We start from the raw sequence: 5,982 nt of genomic DNA, 5'->3' as shown, positions 1-5,982 counted from the left end.
AGGTCCACAGCCATGTCTTCAGAGAAGGACGCGGTCCCTGTCAGCTCTGAAGAGCCGGACGAGGACGCAGCGGTGGGCTTCCCGGGCGGGTCCTCTGCCGGACGCCAGGCTGTGTCTGCCTGGCTGACCGTCTAGACGCCTGCCTCTCTGAAACGGGCCACGGGAAGGGCACGTCAGGTGTGGACTTGTGACTGTTGAAGATGGTCCACTGTTGACTCTACAAGGGAAGACCTTTTCTAGAGTGGGTCATTACAGCCATCCAGACTGTGCAAGTGAAAGTCACTCAGTCGTGTCCGACTCTTTAGGATCCCGTGGACTATGCAGTCCACAGAATTCTCCAGGCCAGAATACTGGCGTGGGTAGCCGACTGTTTCCTTCTCTGGGGGATCTTCCCAACCCAGGGATCAAACCCAGGTCTCCCGCATTGCAGGTGGATTCTTTACCAGCTGAGCCACCAGGGAAGCCCATGAATACTGGAGTCGGTAGCCTGTCCCTTCTCCAGGGGATCTTCCCGACCCAGGAATCGAACTGGGGTCTCCTGTATTTTAGGCAGATTCTTTACCAGCTGAGCCACAAGGGAACTGTGGTGACCAGTAAATGGCAAATGACCATTTCCAGATGTGATGAGCCAGGAAAGGACCTCTGAAATGAGGCAGAACCCTCCCAAAGCGGTAAGTCCAAGCCAGAAATGCCACCCATTTTTACCTGCCTTTCACGTATCAGTAATGAAAGTGCCAACCTGGTGAGAGGGACTGTGGGCATTGCTCACTGGAGCTCACACACCGACGTGTTCCAGCTCTGAAAGATGATCCCGCGGCCGCCGATTAGCTCATAGGGCCAGGTGTGGCCGTACCTGTCGGGTGAGGCCCCGGCACCCCCGAGCGCTCCAGGTCCTGAATGTCCTCTGGGCAGCGGTCACAGCCGCTATTTGCATCAGGTTGTCACGGTGACGGTGACGCTGACGCTCACATTTCTGGCAGCAAATTAACTCTTCCTCTCCCCGTTGGCTGGATTATAAAGTGAGGTGTAGCATATTAATGACCGATACTCACGTCAGAAGATTAAATTGAATGCACTGAAATCCAAATTGGCTATTAAAATGTAGACACAGGAACATTAAAAAGAGAGAGAGAGAGAGGCCACAGACTGCTAACCCTGACGGCTCACGCAGCCAGCGCTCTGCCTCCTACGGTAACAGGGTGTTTGATTAACAACGCCCCCCACTCCACCCCCAGCATCGTCCCCACGATGTCTGTCAATTTCTTCTGTTTTCATCTTAAAAAAATTTTTTTTCTATATACTTTCCTTGTAGCCTTACTCTATCCTTAAATGAGATCATGCTTCTGTAAATGAGAGCCAGTTCGCGTTGGAGAGGAGCTGTGTTCACTCAGAAGATGTTGGGGTTCCTTGGAATGTCATCAGTATCCTCATCAGGGTGTCCAGGTGAGGTCAACAAGAAGGATATTCAGACAAAGAAGGGAGAATCCGTGGCAATGAGCACACTCCAAACCTCAGTGATGCCGGCCATCTCCCCGACACAGGGACCGGGAGCTGGGAAACGTCCATCTCGAAGGCGCCCTGTGATGGCGGAAGAAAATGATGATGTATTAGACAGGTGCACCACATATGTGGGCTTCCCTGTGGCTCTTTGTGCCTGTAGTATATCAATAACTCATTCATTGTTGTCCAGCCGCTCAGTCGTGTCAGACTCTTTGTGACCCCGTGGCCTGCAGCACGCCAGGCTTCCCTGTCCACTGTCTCCTGGAGTTTGCTCAGACTCATGTCTATTGAGTCAGTGATGCCATCCGACCATCTCATCCTCTGTCGCCCCCTTCCTCTGCCTTCAGTCTTTCCTAACATCTGGGTCTTTTCTAATGCTTCGGCTCTTCACATCAGGTGGCCAAAGTGTTGGAGCTTCAGCTTCGGCATCAGTCCTTCCGACGAATATTCAGAGTTGACTTCCTTTAGGATGGGTCTGATCTCCTCCTTGCAGTCTCAAAACTTCATCACTGAGAATGGGACAAAAAAGGAGTCAGAGGAAAATGCCCTTTCTCTGGCATCTCTGGCACCCCTCACTTCTGATCAGGGTGACCCAATCTCCTAACGGTGCCAATCCTCGAAGGAGTCAGGTCAGAACTGAGGGAGGTCCACCTGCTTCGCTTAGCCTCCGGTTCAGATATTTGCTCATCTCATCTAGAAACATCCTTGCGGGCACACCCAGCATCACATTTGACCAAATGTCCAGGTATCCTGTGGTTCCGTCAAGCCGACACATAAAATCCAGCATTGCGCCTTCTGACCCGAACCCTTGGCTCCATTCGTGATATTTTAGCAAGTGGAAAGCAGGGTTCCAGCTCCTTCTCAGGCCTCTCTTGGAATCAGTGAGGTATCTAAGGAAATGGATGAAGCCCATCAACAGAGTAAACTGTGGGTAATCAAGTGTGAGATTAAAGAAATATGTGATCTAAACAAGCAAGTTTACAATAGGCTTTTACAGTGTTTTGCACACCAAGTAATTGCAAGTACATCGGATACAATTTGCCTTTCCAAATAAACTGACACACACAGGTCTTCCCCTGCCCTGCATGCGGAGACTTCTCTCTGAAAACAGCCTCCGGCCCTGTTGAAACGATTCTTCCTACCCTTCCTTTCTCCTTCCTGGGAGCTAGGATCAGAGGGAAAGGCAATTTACACGATGCTTGAAAGACTGCTCAGTTGCACAGGATGAACCACGCAGGTTCCGAGAGGAGGACGTGTCCAGGGCAGATGGAAACGGGCTTCAACCCTCCTGCTGGTGGGGGTCATCCGCCTGCAGTCGAGAAAGATGGCTCCTGGAGAAACACACCCACATGCGCACACAGGCTCGCCCACGTGCGTGCACACGGGGCAGCTGAGAAAGGAGGCAGGAAGGGGGAGATTTGAGTGGAAAAGCCACGCACCCCCGGGACTTCTCCTTTTCGCAGGCAATTTTCATGTCAATGGGTAAATCGAAAATGTGAATAAGAGCTTTTTTTTCTCTTGAACCTGAGGGAAGATTCTATCTTTACCCCCAATTCCAGTGCATTCTGTGAGAGCTGTCAATTTCGGCTTTTAGTGCGAGGCTCCAGGCTCCCCTTTCCCGAGTGGGGGCTGCATCGCTCACTGTCACATACATAATAGAAGCTGTGCTTCTCCCCACGCAGCTCGAGTGTTACCGACGTCTGTAGCCTCACTCTTTTCAAGTCAGAACTGGTACCCAGAGCTCAAATCTTGCTCTTTAGTTAAAGTGGCCCCACGGTACCATTTTGACAATTTCGCCTCTCCTCACTGTAGCTGGTGAGAAGGACCCCGCGGGATTGTACTAATTTGAATTAATTCTTTTGTACCAAGATGATACGGACTGTGTTCTCCCTTGCCATCTTTTCAGTAGTTTCTAAATTTTACTTCTCCCTAAGCTTCTCCGGGCCACCAGCCAGATTTGGGGCCACAACTCTCCCCCGCTTCCACTTGGCGTAAACAGCCACCTCACCCACCACCCCCTACCACCCCGCTCCGCCCTTTGCATCTTGAGATGTCCCCATCAAATTGCTTTCATGAAACGGAAGTTTGCTTTCTGTTTTACGATCTGGGATTAGCACAGTGCTTTTATGGGTGTCTGTCTCTTCATGTACTTTTGTTACTTGTTCCCGAGGGGTCTGTCCTCAATGAAAGGTCCAGGGTAGACTTTGGCAATTACTTTGAATAACGACTATCGGGGTCCCCTCCAATATTTCAAATAAATACTGCAGACTGTAATAAAACGGAGTTCTGAAAGAAAGCCTTAGACGCCAGCCAGACTTCAAAACAAATATTTTAATATTGTACTGAACCGTAAAACCATTTATTACTAGAATTAATTGTTGCTCGATTTATTGCCTTGATTCCCTTGGTATCAGACAGGAGTTCAACAACATTGCAACTTACATCCTGCTGTTTGCTCCCCGGGTAATCGTTCTGCAGGGCGGAGTCTGGCCCCCTGGGGTTCCAAGTGTTTGGAAGTGGGGTGCTCTGCAGAAAGGAGCTTCTGGGCTCCACTCCTTTCCTCAAAGTTGTAGTTGACTTACAATGCTGTTGTGTTTGTTTCTGGCGTACACAGAGTGATCTGTTTATATACATAGACATATATTGTCATATTCTTTTCCATTTTCATCATGTTATTATAAGGCATTGACTACAGTTCCCCATGCTCTATACACTGCACCCTCTGAAGAGATGTCTCAAAAGATGAGCTCCAAGAATGTTCTGAAGCAAAGAAGGACAACTGAATCAACTCATGGCCTCTCGGGATCACAAGGCCACCGAGGGAGTAGGTTGAGAGCTTCTTCTGTTTGTATTGAGAAGGACATATTCTTCTGTGCCATGGTGGCCCAAGATGTGTGCAGAGCAGCGGGCTGCAGCCGGCGCTGGGGCGGAACCCCGTGGGGCCGTGTGAGCCTCATTCTCCTTTGGGTCGTGAAGAGCCCAGTTGCAACTTGACACCTGACTTTTTCCAATCTGCCCCACTCCTGGACCTTCTTGGAGTGATTCGGGAACTGAACTGTGGATTCTCCCCACTGCCCACAAATAAAATAAACCGTCGTTTCCCTCCCCTGTCCCCTCGGGCTGTGGGCCGCTAGGAACATGTCCAGTGCCTTCCTGGGTAGCCTAAGCCTCCCGCCGGCTGTGATCATGCAGACCCACAGTGCTCGAGTGAAGTCAGTTTGGCTTAAGTAGGAACAGATGCAGTGAACCTTGAGAAAGCATCGCTCTTCTTCCTCTTCTGTTTTTCCTTTTGGCAGCTCTTCACGGGAATCTGGGTTTATTGGTTGAGGACAGAGCCTTGTGTTCAGAGTGAATTGAAAAGGAGAAGCAAGAGGAAGGAGCAGTCAAATTGAGCACGAAAGGTTTCATTGACAAAAGAGGGTGCGCCTAAAACAATCTTTTTCCGTGGACGTGTTGACCTTTCAAAGCACCTGAACTCTCATAAGATTTTTTAAAAATCGTGCAATCTTGATAGAGTGATGGCGCTTCTGGTAATCCCGGCTCGTGGTGTTAGGGTGATCTCTCTACCAGCAGGCTGCCCACTCGTGCCTTTGTTTTTCTATCCTTGGGGTCTGAGACTTTGGCAGAGTCGGTGGACAGGATCCCATTTTAAAAGTCAGTCAGATCTCCGGACTGTAGGATGCAATCCAGACTCACACAGCCTCTCGTCTCAATCCCAAGGCCGAGAGGGTCGTCCCAGAGATGGATCTCGAGCGCCAAGTGGTCTCTCTTCTCTCAAGATAGACGTTGCCTGGCGCGCTCTGCCAGGCGGAATTTTCGAGGTGACTGGCTGGCACACGGATGTACTGTGTCAAGTCAGTGACGTTCTCTCTTTTAAAACAAAACAACATCCCTTCGGGCTCTTCCCTCGTGCGTACATGGTGGCAAATAATTGTTTGCCAAGCTTTCTCTCTCCTCCCTCTCTGTGCTCCATTGAGATCATGGAAATGCAAAGCAAATATCCATGGAGTAACATGCCTCAGAGAGTATTTATTTAAGAGTATTATTCCAGGATGTGCACACAGATAAAGACTTTGTGTAATGCGTGAGTGACTCCAGAGGCCAAATACCAAGAAGTCATGCTCTGTACCCAGGGTGTCCTGGCCAGGCTGAGGTCACTCAGGGCCCCCTCAGGACACGCCCTTAAAAAACGGTCACCTTGCAAGCTCCAACTCCACGGGAGCAGGCAGAGACACAAGGGAGGAGCTGAGGAAAATGCCCCGGGGTGCAGTCAGTTTGTTCGGAGATCTAGGTCAGAAGCAGGCAAATTAAACCTGGGGGACGGGCGGGAGGGGGGGTCGGGATGGGGAACACATGTAGATCCATGGCTGATGCATGTCAAAGTATGGCAAAAACCACTACAATATTGTAAAGTAACTAGCCTCCAACTGCTAAAAATAAATGAAAAAAATAAAGAATAAAAAAATAAACCTGGGGGATGGA

Source organism: Muntiacus reevesi, chromosome 11 (assembly GCF_963930625.1).
Source record: "Muntiacus reevesi chromosome 11, mMunRee1.1, whole genome shotgun sequence".
In the NCBI taxonomy this organism is placed as follows: domain Eukaryota; kingdom Metazoa; phylum Chordata; class Mammalia; order Artiodactyla; family Cervidae; genus Muntiacus; species Muntiacus reevesi.
Note: the sequence above shows the minus strand (reverse complement) of the source record.